Here is a 14,229-nt window from a genome sequence, read left to right on the forward strand (position 1 = left end):
TTGAGACTGCTCAGGGCTAGCACAGTCCTTGCTCTTTGCTGTTATGGCTGCAGAGCTCCCAGCGTGCACTGCCCAGGCTGAAAACTCACCTGCCGAATAACAGCAGTCCTGGGCTGCTCCAACAGATTTTATAATCATCATAAAAAATCATAATGAATTTACCCAGTGTCTTTTATGGATAGCATTTTATGATAGGCATTATCATATTCAATAGTCCTATTTACAGAGGAGAAAACCATGGCTTGGTGAGGTCAGGTGCTTTTCCCCCAAAGTCATGCAGATGGTTTGACAGGAGACAGGCCAAGACCTGAACCTAAGTCTGTAGTTCTTAGTGGCCCAGTGCTGGCTAATGTTTCCATGTTTGGAGAGAAGCGGGGAACCATGCAGGTCTTTTTTCTCTCTGAAACTGGGATGCTCTGGGCTGGTGGTCAAGATGGCCCACACAACCATGCTGGTTTCTCACACTCAGGACCCAACTCCATCCAGACGGCCATGCTCTCTTGCTCAGAGCGTTCTGCTCACCTACAGTCCCCAGCATAGGTTCTCGTTGGAGAGAAAAATCCAGTTCCCACCTAGGAGCTGGTGGGCAGAAGGCAAGGAGGGGTGTTGGGTAAGAGAGAGAGTTGGGGAGAGGACTTAAAGGGATGATGATGAATCACCTCACTCCTTGGCTATCCCCTGGAAGCTTAAAGTACCAGATGGGTGAGGGAGAGGCAGATGGGGTGGCTACTACAGAGGGAAAGGAGAGAGTAGGACACAGAAACTCTCTGGGCCAGGTGGGGAGAGGCAGGTGGAAACTGGTGATGGGGAGGAGAAAGCCTGAAGATGAAGGTGGGCATTGCATGGCTCTGGAGGTGCCATTCACACTGCACTTTCTGTGAATATGCCCATGAGGTTGTAGAGTATGTGGCCTGCACACCCACACATGGCAGTCCTGCCTAAAGGGACCCTTCTCTCTTCATGCTTGCTAAAAGACTAATAGCCTGAAATGGCCTGGGCATTTTGAGGGAGGAAAATGCAGCTCCGAGGCGCACCTGGCCTAGCAAAGGCCATCTTCATTGATGGCTGCCTCAGGCAAGAAGCAAGCACTGTGAACCATCAGGAGCTTATCAGTAACTTGGTTCACAGTGTGAAGCAGTGGAAAGCCACAAGGTATAGGATGCAAGGTCTTGAGTTCACATCCCAGTTCTGCTGCTACTAGCTGTGTGATGTCCAGGCAGATCCCTCGTAACTTCCCCGAGCTTCTCTGTGGTCCCTAGTGGCTCAGTGCTGGCCGAAGTTTCTACATTTAGAGAGAAACGGGGATGAATCTTAAATTCAGCTGATTTAAAAAAAAAAAAAGATGCTAGGCATAGTGGCTCACACCTGTAATCCCAGCACTTTGGGAGGCCAAGGCAGGTGGATTTCTTGAGCCCAAGAGTTCAAGACCAGCCCTGGCAACATAGCGAGACCTTGTCTCTACAAAAAATAAAAATTTAAAATTTAAAAAGAAAGAATAGTGAGAAATAGGGAACCATCTGTAAAAAGGGAATAGTGATGAAACCCTGTTCTTGCTACCTCCAAGGGTTATCCATGAAACTCAGATGATGAGAGGTAGGAGAGGTTTGTACCAGGGCTTGTATATTCTTTTTTTTTTTTTTTTTTTTTTGAGACAGAGTCTCGCTCTGTCGCCCAGGCTGGAGTGCAGTGCAGTGATCTCGGTTCACTGCAACCTTCACCTCCCCAGGTTCAAGCAATTCCCTTACTTCAGCCTCCCTAGTAGCTGGGATTACAGGCCATGCCACCACACCCGGCTAATTTTTGTATTTTTAGTAGAAACGGGGTTTCACCATGTTGACCAGGTTGGTCTCGAACTCCTAAGTTCAAGTGATCTGCCTGCCTCAGCCTCCTAAAGTGCTGGGATTACAGGCATAAGCAACCGCGCCCGGCCAGGGCTTGTATATTCTTATCCCCACTTTACAGATTAGAAAACAGGAGCTCACAGCTAGAGCGGGAATTTGAACCCAGAACTTCCAGGTTGCAAGCAGAAGCCCCCACTCTTCTGTTTCTCCTGCCTGCTTCGCTGGTTTGGGAACTGTGGTCTGAAGCTCCTCAGTGTCTCCTTTCTGTCCCCGCCTCTCTGCGCTCCTGCCCCTTCCTTCTTTATCCTTGCCTTGCCTCAGGGCAAGGGAAGGCTCTGAGCCTGGCAGCAGTATCCCTGGGTCCTCACCTGACCCTGCCTGTGCCCAGCTGTGATGTTCTCTCCAAGCCTCTCATTCTCTGTCCTTGCATGGGGAGAGAGGAGATGCTCCTCCCTAGGTGGGTGGCCATTGGAATCCCCCGTGATCGTGTACCCCGCCATGGGGGAAAAGGATCAGGATCATCGATGGTGGAGGCAGCAAGTGTATCGCCACAAAAGCAGCTGACCCTGCCTGTGATCCATGCCTCCAAACCTGCTCTTTGCCAGTCACCTGAATCCATTGGCCTCACTTCATTCATAGCATTAAGTTAGCCTTTTGCCCACCTCTAGGAGGCCCTTGAGGAACAGTGGAAACCAGGCTCAGCGAGACTCTTGGCTGTTGGTGAGGCAGCAGGCCATGGCTTTGTGGGGTCAGGCTCTGGGGTCAGGCCCTGCCACTTAATGCTCGGTGATCTTTGGCCATTTGCTCAACGTCTCTGCATTTCTGTTTCCCTGAAACGAGATAATGCAGAACTCATGAGCTGGTCAAGAGGGTTTACTCAAATAACCCGGCCAGGTGCTACTGGTGCACAGGAAGTGCTCCACGCCTGTGTTCATAGACGGCTGGGGAACAGAATGGAACGCGTGCGCGCTCCGCCCCTGCCTGACTTTTGCAGGGAGGGGCTGTGAAGCATTTGGCCGCTCCACCACCAGGCCAGCAGAGGTTATCTGCCTCTTTCTTGAGGTGGTATTGGCTACGTGGGCCAGGTCACCACTGGTCTGGCAAGTTAGGGGCCTGGGAATAGGAATGCCTCCAACCCCAGGACAGGTCTGAGGCTCAGGAAGTGAGCTCAGCTGTGGCCAGGCAGTTCTGAGGGGCTTCCCCTCCCCTGGGCCGGCCCGTCTCTGCTCCGCCTCCAGGACCCACCAAGAGAGACCTGTGTTCCACTGCAGAGTGTGCCTGTCACAAAAGAGCCAGACCTTGCCCGTGACCCTCGGCTGACAGGCTGCCGATGTGTCAGACTAGTGCCTGCAACTCCTCCCACTCCGGCTGCTTGGACCTTCCCAGGCCACTGTGCGCCTCCCTTCCCTCCAGCCTAGAACATAAACACAGGATCGAGTAACAGCGTATTTTGACTCTGGGGCGACTGTGGAGTGGCTTATCAAATTATCAAAGCCGGTGGATTTAATTGGAATTTTGCAGATAACCCCTGGCTTCTTTCAAGTGTGCTGCTGCAGGGTCCGTTGAGAATTCATGGGGGCTGGGGCGGGGGACCGTCTTCCCTTTCCATCTTCCAGAGAAGACAAGGTCTGTCACAGCCCAGACTCAGTGGGGGAGGTGGGCAACAGGCCCAAGCGCTTCGGCTTTGATCCCAGGCCGCTCGCTGGCTTCTGCAGGCAGAAAGCCAGGCCCATGGAGTCGGCTAGCGGTTGCTCTTCCAGACCACTGGCCCTGCACAGAAAGGATGTTCTTCATGGACACCTTTGATGAGCTTGGCACAGAGCAGCCATGGTGGTTTTGCCTCCTCACGCAGCACCCCCAGGAAGGTTAATGGGATTTGTGCCCTTATGAAAGAGGCTCCAGCAAGGCCCTTGCCCCTTCCATTATGTGAGGACACAGCATTTGCCCCTTCTGCCATGGGAGGACACAGCCAGAGTGCACCATCTGTGGGGACCAGGCTTCACTGGGCACCAAATCTGCTGACGCCTTGATCTTGGACTTTCCAGCCTCCAGAACTGTGAGCAATAAATTTCTGTTGTTAAGAAATTACCTAGTGTGGCCGGGCGTGGTGGCTCAGACCTGTAATCCCAGCACTTTGGAAGGCCAAGGCGGGTGGATCACTGAGGTCAGGACTTTGAGATCAGCCTATCCAACATGGCAAAACCCCGTTTCTGCTAAAAATATAAAAATTAGCCAGGCGTGGTGGCACGTGCCTGTAATCCCAGCTACTCGGGAAGCTGAGACAGGAGAATAGCTTGAACCCAGAAGGCAGAGGTTGCAGTGAGCTGAGATCGCACCACTGCAGTCCAGCTGGGTGACAGAGCAAGACTCCATCTCAAAAAAAAAAAAAAAAGCAAATGAAATGACCTAGTGTAGGGTACTTTGCTGTAACAGCCTGAACGGACTAAGACACTTGCTGTTTTTACTGTTGGTCCCTGCCACTGAAACACAGGCTCCAGGAGAGTGGGAACTTGTCTTTGTTCTGTTCACAGAACAAAGCTGTATCCCCAGCACCCAGAACAGTGCCTGTCCCAGAGCAGGGTCTCAGAGGGTCTCTGCTGGATGAATGATTGTTGTCATTCAGTCCTCACTATGGTCTTACATGGTAAGTATGACTGTGACATGATTTTACCAAGGAGCTGAAGGCTCAGGGACATGAAGCAGCTCACCTAAAGTCACCCAACTGGCAGGTGCAGGGCCAAGATCCAAGCCAGGCAGGCTGGCCCCAGACCTACGGTTCTAACCACAGCCCTGACCCAACCCATCACTCAGCTCACACCCACTGTGCCTTCCCAACCTCCTCAGCAGCACCTCTCCCCACCTCCACCCCAGCCAGAGCAGGTGGGTACCCACCTCAGCCCATTTGATGTTATCCTTTGAGGATGGTGTGTGTCTTAGTCTGTTCAGGCTGCTGGAACAGAATACCATAGCCTGGGTGGCTTATAAACAACAGAAATAAATTTCCCACAGTTCTTATGAAAGAGGCTGGCAAGTGCTAAACCAAGGCACCAGCAGATTCCGTGTCTGGTGAGGGCCTGCTTCCTGGTTCATAGATAGTTATCTTTACCCTGGTGGACAGGGAAACAAGCTCTCTGGGTTCTCTTTTATAAGGCACTGATCTCATTCATGAGGGCCAGTGACCATGGCCTCATCGGCTCCTACTACATCACCTTGGGCATTAGGATTTAACATATGAATTTAGGTGGGACACAAACATTTGGTCTCCAGCAGTGTGTTCTTGGAAAGCCAGCAGTTGAATAGGGGTGTGTGTGTGTGTGTGTGTGTGTCCTGACTGGAGGGAGGGAGGGGAGCAGAAAGGGAAAGGAAGAAAAAGGAAGAGTGTTTGCCTTATTGTATTGGTCCCCTCTTCTGTACTGTACATAATGCTTATTTAAATACTCATTTAAATTTTAGGCTGCCCGCGAAGGTGGTGTTATTATCCCTGTTTAGCAGATGGGGAAGTGAAGTTGCTGGCAGTTACCTGGCTTCCCCAGGCCATGCAGCCAAGCGGAGAGGCAGGGCTTGGAGCCTGGGTGCAGTTCTGTTAGGCCCCTCCAGCTCCCCCAGCCCCCAGCCCTTTGCCCAGCAGTCATGAGGGGTCAATGGGCAGGGGTGGGCAAGAGAAGCTTGATGTAGTTTCTTGGTCTTTCCTGTGTGAATTTCTGGGGAGCCATGTGACAGCTTGGGATGAGGAGACCCTTGGTCACCAAATCCTAAAGAAGGCAGATAAAGACATGCTCTTGGCCCTGTGCGTTGGCTTACGCCTGTAATCCCAGCACTTCAGGAGGTCAAGGCGGGAGGATTGCTTGAGCCCAGGAGTTTGAGACCAGCCTGAGCAACATAGTGAGACCCCCATCTCTACAAAAAAAAAAAAAAGAAAGAAAGAAAAAAAAATGAGTCAGGCATGGGTGGCACACACCTGTGGTCCTCGCTACTCAGGAGGCTGAGGCAGGAGGATTGCTTAAGCCCAGGAGTTTGAGGTTACAGTGATCTATGATTGTACCACTGCATTCCAGCCTGGGCAACAGAGACAGACCCTGTATCTTAAAAAAAAAAACAAAAAAACAAAAAAAACCACACACATGGAAGCCACACCAAGAGACACCCTCCATAGTAGCTGAGATAACCCCGCTGTGAGCATGACCTGCCTCCTGGCAGTGTCCTGAGGCCACTTTACTGACTCAGCTCCCCCTCGCTTTACTCTGCCCAATCTCCTGAGAATCCCTTGCTTCCATAGGCAAGACCTCTCACCCCGAGATGCAGTCCTCCCATATGGTGTCAACAAGGGCAAACAGGAGCTAAAGGCAGGCCCAAGCTGGCCCGGCAGGACTCACCACGTGGTCAACTGCGTGACCCAGAAATGCCTCTTTGTGTTCCGTTTTAAATTCTCATCCAATGGAAATGAGGAATCGAAAAGTCTTTAAAGCGAACACTAGGAACTCTGTCTGCAGATCCCCAGGAGGATGCAGTTCTGGTGGGAGAAAGATCTGACCGTAGGGCCCTGGGACCCACCTTTGTGTCTCTGCAGCCTCCTGGCCCAGTGGCCATGCCCTCATTCTTTTCTTAGCTTGTCTCCAGCCTCCATGCCCTACCCCATGGTTCCCTCTACCAGGAGCACCCTCCCCTCCTCCCCACGCGCTCTGGGACTGCATCCTACTCTGTCTCCAGACTCAGCTTGAGCTTCTCCTCCAGAAAGCCCTCCCTAGAGCTGGCAGCCTGGCAGCCTTGAGATCTGCTTATGCATCTTTCCCCACCAAGGAACCCACATCTCTGGACCCCCAGGACCTGGCACCTAATGTGTTGGGTGATTGCCCAACTGTGCCAGAATAAAGCCAGGCCATTTAAGAGAGTTATACATTGAACTGCCCACCTCAGGGGAGCAGAGCCAGGAGGATTCTCAGCCTCTCCAGAGTCAGGGGGCCAGGGGTCAGAGACCAGCTCTGCCACTTGCCTCAGGCAAGTTGCAAGGCCTGTGTGTGCCTCAGTTTCCTTTACCTGTAGAGTGGGAATCGTTGCTGCCTCCGAAGGTAGATGTTAGGATGATGCTTTCGCACACATAAAGTGCCGAACAAACCTGGCATGGTGTCAGCACTGCCAAGGCCAGTGTTTCCTGTCCCCATCATGGTGGCCCCAGGTGGGAGGGCACAGCAGCAGCAGGCCCCACATCACCTCCCCCCATATACACACACACGTTCTCCACTTCTGGAGATGCAAGGCTGCCTTTGCAACCTCAGGGCTGAGGTTGCAGCCTCCTTGACCACTGCTGGTGGTCCAAGCTTGTGGGCAGGGTGGGCACACATGCCTTTGGTGCACCTGTATCACAGAGGGGAAAACTGAGGCCAGGGCTGAGCTGATCTGCCCTGCTCTTGTCACTTACTTAGTATCCTTCTTCTCAGGCCTCTTGCCAGCCCACTGGCCTGGGTACCACCTCTTACCCACTATGGGACACATAGTGGGCCCACACAGTGGGTAGACGGTCACCTCCCACTTGCTGCTCTCGGCCTGGGCTTGTTTCTTCCTGCTGAAGCCAGCCAGAATTCTGGTTAAATTCCTGACATTGCATGGGAGGAGCAGAGAGCCCTGCTAAACTGGTTTCTGTTCTTCATCCCAGGGCCACAGAGTCACCCTCTGTCATACAGTAGAACAATGCCCCAATGTTCCAAGGGACCTGGGGTGAGAGGCGGATGGGCCAAGGCCAGGCCAGAACCATCCCTGCCTCAGCCTGCCCATCAGGGGCCCCCAACACTCCCCAGGGGGCAGAGTCCACCCCCAGTGTCCCTGCCTCCTGCAGGGAACCCCAGGGCAGGCCAAAGGGGAGGCCATCCTGTGGGAGGCCTGCTCCAGCCAGAGCACAGATTTGGGAACTGGGCCAGGCTGGTTAAGGTGGCAGAGGGGCTGGCTTAGGACGCTGAGGGAGGCTGCCAGGGAAGGAGGGCCAGGGCAGGGGCAGGTGCTGCTTGGGGCCTGGGGTGGGAGGAGGTCAGACTCGAGAAGACACTCTCCTCTGCATGGCTTTCTCACCCTCCCCTCCCATTTGTATTTTGGGGATGGTTGTTTCATCTCGGAGTGATGGTAAAATTGTGGGGAGTCCAGTGAGGCGGACAGAGGTTGTTGCTGCCGTTCGCCTGGGAGAAGCAGAGCCCAGGAGGACAGAGGGACTCTGCCAGCCCTGCCTCGGGGTCCCAGTAGGAAGATGAGGGCCAAGGTGGTGTGTGTGGCAGTGCAGCCAGAATAGCACTGAGAATGTGGGGCGTCTCCTCCAGGAGCCCCACGTCCCCAATCCCAGTCGAATGCCAGGTCTGGCCTGTTCGGGAAGGCAGGGCGACTGCTCGGCTTGTGTCTGGCTGCCAGCCTCTTGAGTTAGAGTCCAGGCTTTCCTGCTCACCAGCAGCATTGCTGTGGGTTGACAGTGTGGCCTTCCGTTCTCTGTAAGTCACACGGAGTCACTGCTCCCGCACTGGGGAGAATGAATTGGGATGTGTGTGGATCACAAACTGGGCACTGAGTCATACACCCTCCCACTCCCCTCCTTTTCCTGGGAGGCAAATGGAAGGTTGTGGACAGAGCACTGGAGTGTCTCCACAGCAGCCTTCCTTCACTCTGCAGGTAGTTATTGAGTGCCAGCTGTATGCCAGGGACCGCATAGGCTAATCACCTCAAGGGTTAAAGCTGAAATTGTGAATTGAGTTAAATTAACTGCAGCGGCAACCGTGGGAACACCCAGCTCTGCTTGTGAGCTTGAATGGCTCACTTCTCCTCTTCTGGTCTGTTTCCCCATCTGTGCAAGGCCCCCATGGTACACGTGGCAAAATGGTTGTGAGGTTCAAGGGAGCAAATGCGTAGAAAATGCCCCTAGTGTACTTGGCCCATCACGGAAGCTCAGGAAATGGGATTTTCTGTTTTTCTTCCCGTTTCCTCCATTTGCCCAGGCCTGGGTACAGAGTAGCCACCCTGAAAAGGCTGGGGGAATGGAATGGGGTTGGCTGAGCTGAAGGTGAGAGCTGGGAGAGGAGCGTCTCACTGAGTGCCTCTCCGCTCTGGGAGTCCTGGCCAGGGCTGGTGCTGCCTGTGGAGTGAGGCTGCCCCCACCACCCTGCAGGCTGTTGGAAACTCCAGGGCATCCCATGTCCCTGTCTCTCCTGGGGGATTGGGGTAGAAAGCCCACCTATATGTGCCTGGCTGAGTTCTGGTCAGACATCCATCATCAAAATGGTTCTGTGTACTCTGTAAAGCCCTGCCACCTCCCATCTGGCCAGGGACATGGGCCACACTGTCCTTGCAGCCCCCTGCCACTGGCTACTGCACAAATAGCCTCTTTATGTTGATGGGCAGGAGGGCGAGCTGGACCTCGGAGCTTTGGAAGGCTGAGGGAGGGAACAGAACGTTAGATAAATAAACCCTGTCCATCCCCTGCTATGCCCCTTTCAACCTGGGTGGGCAGGTGGCAGGGAAGTGCCCACAGGAAGCTGTGTCCAACCCACTTGAAAGGGGCATTGGCCGTGGGGAACAAGGACTTCTGCAGGCTCAGCCGTCATGCTGGGTCGGCGAGCTGGAGGGAAGCAGATTCAAACAGCCCCAGTCCGGCCCAGCTCACAGAGCACACGCCTGGGAGGCCCGTGTCCCGGGAGAGAGGATGACTCTGTTTTCAGGCCTGGCACAGTATTTTCTGCAGGTTGGGGAGGAAGGTGGCAGGGAAGGGTATCCTGGTGCGGGAGTGTGTGGGGGTAGACTGGGTCCCCCATTAATTTCTTGGGCTTGTGCTTTCTATGTTCTCTGAAACCTCAAGGCCCCCACGTGCCCACTGTCTCACCCCCAAGGAAGGCCTACAGAGCACTTTGGCGCCTCGGCGCCGAGGCCTGCTTTGCTGTTATGTTGTGTCCGAGGTGGGTCTTGGTTCCCCTGCCTGGTTATCACTACCCTCCATGTTCCTAGTCCCTGGGTAGTTACCCCACCATGGGGAGCTTAAGGCAGAGCTGAACCTAGAACCTGGGTCTTCGGCCACTGAGACCAGGCTTCCTCTGTTGCATCTTCGTGGGAGGTGTGTGTTCATGCAAGTGTTTCTAGATCATCTCGACGTGAGGCCCAGGACTGCAGGAGTAGCTCAGTCCCCGCTCTCAGGGCCCTGGTGGTCTAAGGGGGAGGGTAGCATGGCATGGGCCTGGCTTGCTTCCGTAGGAGGCGGCAAATCATTATAGGCTCTTGCAAGCCCTGGCTCCTCCCCTACCTGCCGTGTGGCCTGGGAATTATTTAAAATCCCAAAACCTCAATGTCCTTGCCTATAAAACAGGGCTTATAACAGCTGCTGATAATGGGGAAGGCAGAAAAAGAACAACTGATTGTAGTAAGTGCAGGGCCTTGCACAGCAACAAGCCAGCCTGCTCAGGTGGTCAGGTAGGCTCCCTGAGGAGGTGGCATTCAGGCTGAGACTAAAGCAAGAGCTCACTCACTACTCAAGGAGAGTGGCAGAGGAGGGCGTCCAGGCCAAAGGGAGTCCCTGAGATTGTGTTTCAAGGATTGAAAGAAATTTCATCTTCCGTGACAGTAAGGGATTTTTGGCTAGGGCTAGGCCAAGAGGAGATAGGCCTGAGGTGGTCAGTAACAATTGCTACACTTCAGCACCAGGTAAACGGGCAGAACCTAGGCGTCTCTGGGCTTTCTCCTGGCTCTGATATTCTGAGATCCTAGCAGAACCTGTTGGCTATCGCAATAGTCCAGGTTCTAGAGTGGGGCTGGATGTCTGTGGGAATGGGAGATATTCATAGATATAGTTTGAGATGAAAGGGACAAGCATCCAGAGACCTTGTGACTCCTTCCCCTTCACAGGCTCTATAAGTTGGATCTTGAGGGTGATTGGAGTTTGGGCACGCCTGTAACTTTGGGTCACTTTGAATCCCTCAGTTCATGAGATACATGTGTATCTGGCTCCACCCCATGGCCATATCGGATACTACAGCTCCCCTCCTCTGGCCGATGCTGCACTAAAGCCGTGCTGGACCCTTGAGCATGGTTTATCTTGTTTGAGCATCCGTACAATCCTGGGATGTCCACGCTCCTTTCTGCAGATTAGGGACCTTAGGCTGAGACTGGTTGACTTGCCTCTCAGCTAGGAAGTGTCAGAGGCTGGATTCATGCCCTTGCCCTTCAGCTCCAAGTCCACAACCCAAATGTGGGTGAGCTGAGGATGAAGTGAGAAGCACCTGAACTTGGCTGGGGCAACTAGCTCCAAACTTCAGGATGGGAGCCTTCATCGGACATAAGGGCAGAATAACTGCATCAGGACGCTGTGGTTGCCATGGTCACCACGGGGGCTGAAGGTAGAGTTGAGGGCATGTGCCACATTTGGGATCTTTTAAGGGGAACCCAGGTTTCCTGCTGGGCCACATCCCTGAAAAGGTACCAGGTTTACTGAGACTGCCAAGTCTGGTCCAGGCCTCCCAGGGCAGCCTGTCGAGACCCTTCCCCAGCCTCAGGAGCTCCAAGGAGGGGCTTCCTGTCCCAGGAGGATTCAGGCCTCTGAGGAGGGGTGCTGCCTGGCTGGTACAGGCTCCTTTGATGGAACAGACACAGGGAAGCTGGTTCTAGAAGCACTCAGAAAACCAGGCTTCCCACTCCCAAACCACAGACTAAGCCCTTAGCCCCCCACACCCTCTGTCATGAATGGCCCATTTGGCACATGGGGAGTCATGAGTCCAGAGGGCACGCAGATGGCTATGTGCAAAACCCCACTCAGGACACGCGGCCCGGAGCCTGGCTCAGTGGTCAGAGCCAGGGGAGCGTTTCCCCCAGACAGCTTTACTGAGGTATAATTTACATGTTATAATATGTACTTGTTTTAAGTGTACAATTAATTCATTGATTAGTAATACTTTTACAGTTGTGCAACCATCACCACAATCCAATTTTAGAACATTTCCAACTCCCTTAAAAGATCCCAGAGGGAGGTTTTGGGGTTATTTTCTTTCCTTTTTTTTTGTTTTTTAATTTTGAGACAGGGTTTCTCTCCATCACCCAGGCTGGAGTGCAGTGGCACAATCGCGGTTCACTGCAGCCTGGACGTCCCAGGCTACCTCAGCCCCCAAGTAGCTAGGACTGCAGGCACATACCGCCATGGCAGGAAAATTTTTTTGTTTTAATTTTTTATAGAGACGGGGTCTGGCTCTGTTGCCCCTGCTAGTCGCAAATTCTTGGCTTCAAGCAATCCTCCCGCCTCTGCCTCCCAACATGCCAGGATTAGAGGTGTGAGCCACCATGCCTGGCCACCAGAGGGACATTTTATATTCTTGCTGAACTCCAGGTTTTGAAGACCTGTTGGTATCCCTTCCCTCTGCTCCTGTGTGAGAGGAGGAAATGCATGTTCCCAGGGACTGAGTCTCTGCCCCACTTGCTGCTGCTGTGATTTCTGGGCCCTCTGGTAGTTCCAGCTGCTGCACTGCTCTTGCACAGATTGCTCAGTAGCCCAGGGACGAGGCCCGCCTGGCCTTCCCAGTGCAGCTCTGAGGTGGACTAACCCTGAGTTGGCACCCAGGGTGAAGGGGGACGGTGTTCATCTCGGTGGGCACGTTCCCTGCCTATTGATTCCAGTGGCCCAGCTGGGTGTTCACGTTGAACTTCATCCCCAGCCCCAGGTAGTTAGGTGCCCCAGGTCAATGGGAAGCCCACCTCAAATGCAATGCTTACTTCCCCCAAAACTTCTTAGAAGGCCAGTAGGTGCAGGCAACAGGCCAAGAGGCTGCACTACAATGATGCCCAGCTTTCTACCCAGGGAAATGCCAGGTGTTCTGGTAGCTCAGCTGTTCAACAGAAAGTGCATGAGTTGCTGATTGTCAGCTTGGCTTTTTATAATCATTTTTCCCTCTTGGGATGCTCCTGGGAAGGAAGGTGGCAGAGCTGTTAAGGGAGGTGGCCTTGGACTCACAGGTGTAACTTCAGATCCTGGCTCTGCCCCTCACCAGCTATGTGCCAGGTGGGACAACCGTTTTTTATTATTACTATCTTTAGAGACAAGGTCTCTCTCTGTCTCCCAGTCCTGGAGTGCAGTGGCACCATCACAGCTCCCTGTGGCTTCAAACTGCTATGCTCAAGCAGTCCTCCTGCCTCAGCCTCCCGAGTAGCTAGGACTACTGGCACATGCCACCATGCCCCACTATTTTTTAAATTTTTTGTAGACGTAGGGTCTTGCTATGTTGTTGAGGTTGGTCTTGAACTCCTAGGCTCAAGCCATCCTCCTGCCACGGCCTCCCAGGCAATCTTTTAACCCCACCTAAACTCATCACTTACTCACCACACCTGGGCCTGCCATCCCCACCTCTCACCCCAATACTGGGACGTCTCACTTGTGGCATATACCACAGAGGTAATTAAATCCTTAGCATCTGGCTTCCCTGAGAGGCTGCACACACCCTGAGGGCCGAGACATTACCGCCAGGCATCTACCGTATCCCTCGTGGTAGCTGAAGGCTGGACACAGTAAATGCAATAAATGGAGAGGATGACTCTCTCTGGGCCTTATGTTCCCCCCAGGAGTAAAATAGGGACCATAGAAGTGGCAGCATAGGGTTACTATGAGGTCTGGAAAGCTAACAAGAGCTTGATTACTGTATCTCACCATGTGATGACATTCTTCTAAGTGACTTACATTTTTAAAATTATTTTTATTTTTTTGAGATGGGGTCTCACTCTGTCACCCAGGTTGGAGTGCAGTGGTGCGATCTCGGCTCACTGCAGCCTTCACCTGCCAGGCTCAAGTGATTCTCCTGCCTCAGCCTCCTGACTACAGGTGTACACCACCATGCCCAGCTGATTTTTTGTATTTTTGGCAAAGGCAGGGTTTTGCCCTGTTGCCCAGGCTGGTCTCCAACTCCTGAGCTCGGGTGATCTACCCACCTCGGCCTCCCAAAGTGCTGGGATTACAGGTGTGAGCTACTGTGCCCAGACTACCTTTTTTTTTTTTTTTTTTTTTTTGAGACTAGTCTTACTCTGTCACCCAGGCTGGAATGCAGTGGCGTGATCTCAGCTCACCGCAACCTCCGCCTCCCGGGTTCAAGTGACTCTCCTGCCTCAGCCTCCCAAGTAACTGGGATTACAGGTGCCCACCCCCATGCCCATATTTTTAGTAGAGACAAGGTTTCACCATGTTGGCCACACTGGTTTTGAACTCCTAACCTCAGGTGATCCACCCGCCTTGGCTTCCCAAAGTGCTGGGATTATAGGCATGAGCCACCAAGCCCGGCCAACCTACATGTTTTAATTCTCTGGTTTTTGCATCCATCCTATGAAGTGGGTACAGTTATTTCTCCCCAGTTTGCAGATTAAGTCACTGAAGCACAGAGAGGTCATGTGGCTTGCAATG

The 14,229-nt window shown here is 53.2% G+C and overlaps 1 protein-coding gene across 4 annotated transcripts in view; it reads left to right on the plus strand.

The window, feature by feature from the left end:
* Nucleotides 1-14,229, plus strand: part of LOC105478319 (SH3 and PX domains 2A) — a 250,954-nt gene that overhangs the window by 128,975 nt on the left and 107,750 nt on the right. The gene's annotated exons all lie outside the window — the stretch shown is intronic.

Source organism: Macaca nemestrina, chromosome 9 (assembly GCF_043159975.1).
Source record: "Macaca nemestrina isolate mMacNem1 chromosome 9, mMacNem.hap1, whole genome shotgun sequence".
Lineage (NCBI taxonomy): Eukaryota > Metazoa > Chordata > Mammalia > Primates > Cercopithecidae > Macaca > Macaca nemestrina.